Raw genomic sequence first — 2,835 nt, forward strand, 5'->3', positions numbered from 1 at the left:
GTTTTAAGATTAATGTTAAATTCCGTACTTTCGGTAAGGCCGCATGGCGCTTGCAAAACTGACAAACTTAACCGTTACTGTCACGAAAGGCGACTTGTTTACATTTTACAGTGCAATAAATGCGTGCTCAGTCGGCTAAAACCTAACTTTATGCAATGTAAATAGTTACTTACATGTGTTGCACGTTGTATAAAGACCTCAAAAACTCCACAGAACGCCGAAACTGGTCCGGTACAGGTATGAGCAACGATGTCGTTGCTCTGCATGCGTGCTGCGTCATGTGGGCGGGTCGTGAAGTTTTACTTTGGATAAAAACACTTAAATAGAGTTTTGTAGAAGCAATTTATTTTGAAGGTCAGTAAAACACATTTTTTTGATGGGTAATAATAAGTTACAAAAACAATCGCAATTTTTACTTATGTAAAACTTGAATTAATTCAAAATGGAAAGGTAATCAATTTATTGGAAGAAATATACTTTTTAAAATTAATTCCTATAGACAACACCCTTGAAGAACTTTTTACAGTGTGCTTTATTAAAGTTCACTCTTCATCCGCGGAATAATAGTCCTCCTGACTGGATGAGCAGTGCAGGTGTGGCGGTAGCCCCTGCTCCTCCTCCAGATGCTCCAGCGCACGGATCTCCTCCAGTATGTCTGCCGGTAAGCTGATCTCCAGCGGCCGCTCCATCAGCAGCAGTTTCCGGCAGTAGTGTCTCTCGGTGCGGTCTACGGGCTTCGGAGGGAAAAGCTCGGTGCTCAGCAGGGCTTTGATCGGCCGGTCCCGGAGGTTTATCCGCAACACGCGGTGCGGTCTCCCGGGCACCCGCGGAGGCCGAAAGTCCCACCAGTTCTCCTCGGTTTCCTGCAGGAAGTGCTGCAGGTTCCGCAGCTTCAGCAGGCTCCGGGGCCCGCGGGTGGGGAAGCGCAGCTCGTGCTCGAGCTCGAAGTCTTCTATCCAGTCCCAGTGCTTGGGTCTGGTCCTCCGTTTGACTTGTCGGCGGAAAGCCTGCAGCTGCTGGTATTTGCTGTGGATGTAGGAGCAGCACTCGTTTATCTGGGCCGCGATGGACCTCGCAGTTCTCGCAATCGTCTTCGCCATCGCGCGCTGGGAAACAGTGTAATCAGCAGTAAAGTGGAATGTAAGTTTGATAATCCGACAGAGAAATGACGGTTTAAAAGAACCCGCGCGTGTTCCGAGAGTGACGTCAGAGCCAGCAGCACGCGCCTTCCAAAAATGACGTCAATCCCAGCAGCCAGCAGTTGTTGTTACAAGTGATTATTTTCTGTACTTGATGATTTGGGGAACTTACTGTGTTATGAACGCTTTATGACTGTTCGTGACTTTCCTACTCACTTCAGAGATTATAATACTGTTCGTAGAGATATCCCCACTGGTGTAATGCATCTGGGCAATAGTCATATACATTACATTAAAATAATAAACATAATCATTTATGCATCACGTGGCACAGTGGGTAGCACAATCACCTCACAGCAAGAAGGTCACTGATTCAAGTCCCGGCTGGGTCACAGTCCAATCACATGCGCTTTAGGGGAATTGATCAACTAAACTGGCCGTAGTGTACGAGTGTGTGTGTGTAAATGAGAATGTATGCATGTTTCCCAGTAATGGGTTGCAGCTGGAAGGGCATCCGCTGAGTAAAACATTCTGGATAAGTTGGCGGTTCATTCCACTGTGGCGACCCCTGATTAATAAAAGGAATAAATCGAAAAGGAAATGAATGAATGAACAGATCCATTTAATTCCTCAGCAAAGTCATCGTATTGTTCTGTGAGGCAGATTCTGTTGGGTTGCATTAGTTAATAATGTAGACTGGAGAAAAGCTTGGTTGTTGCCTTATAAATACTTTCTTCCTAATAAAAATAAAGGCATTTTAAAATACTGCAATAAAAATTTCATTTATTTACAAATATGTTGATATTCCGAGTCGTTCTCCAGTTTGTGGTAAGGATGATGAAACTGTAAAACTTTTATTTTGTATGTGTGAATGTGTGAAGTTTTGGTTTGACTCGCATTATTATTTAAACACTCCTACTATCTTTAAGTTTAAAATAAATTATTTATTATTACATAGATTTTGCACATGAATCTGAAGACTTTGTCTTTTTTATTTTGTTAGGACTTTTTGTTTTCCACATTTTCTGATTGAAGTTGACTGCTTAAATCCTTCTGTATGTGCAACAACAAAAAATGTGTCCGATTTTTGTTATTACAGTTGAAGTCAGAATTATTAGCCCCCCTGTTTATTTTTCCCCTGTTTATTTACAGGTGACATTACCTGCTGTTAATGTCACTTGTATTTTCCTTCTCTTGTATCTCTCTTATATTGATCTCCTGATTGTAATTGTATATTTTCATTCATGAATTTAAGAAAATAATTGAAAAACATTTTTGCAACAAGCGATATAAGTGAACCATTCTATCTTTCGGATGAGACGTTAAACCGAGGTCCCGACTCTCTGTGCTCGTTAAAAATCCCAGGATATCCTTGGAAAAAGAGTAGGGGTTTAACCCTGGCATCCTGGCCAAATCTGCCCAATGGCCTCTGTCCATCATGGCCTCCTGACCATCCCCATATCATCACTGTCTTCATCACTCTGTCTCCTCTCCACCAATCAGCTGGTGTGCAGTCTGGTGCAGTATGGCTGCCGTCGCCTAATCCAAGTGGATGCTGCACACTGGTGGAGGATGAGGAGATTCCCCTCAATGTGTGTAAAGCGCTTTGAGTGCCCAGAAAAGCGCTATATAGATGTGAGGAATTAATATTATTGTTATCATATAGTTTAGATTATGTATTACAATACCCATAAAA

The 2,835-nt window shown here is 42.5% G+C and overlaps 1 long non-coding RNA gene across 17 annotated transcripts in view; it reads right to left on the reverse strand.

Annotated features, from left to right (window-relative positions):
* The window catches only part of LOC147837130 (uncharacterized), a 46,512-nt gene extending 46,219 nt beyond the window's left edge, over positions 1 to 293 (reverse strand). For all 17 annotated transcript variants that reach the window (XR_015478621.1, XR_015478616.1, XR_015478628.1 and 14 more), the window contains exon 1: positions 174 to 293. This is a non-coding gene — a long non-coding RNA (uncharacterized LOC147837130). The remainder of the gene's footprint in view (positions 1 to 173) is intronic.
* Between the last annotated feature and the right edge of the window lie 2,542 nt (positions 294 to 2,835).

Source organism: Danio rerio, chromosome 2 (assembly GCF_052040795.2).
Source record: "Danio rerio strain M-AB ecotype USA chromosome 2, GRCz13ab, whole genome shotgun sequence".
NCBI classification, from domain to species: domain Eukaryota; kingdom Metazoa; phylum Chordata; class Actinopteri; order Cypriniformes; family Danionidae; genus Danio; species Danio rerio.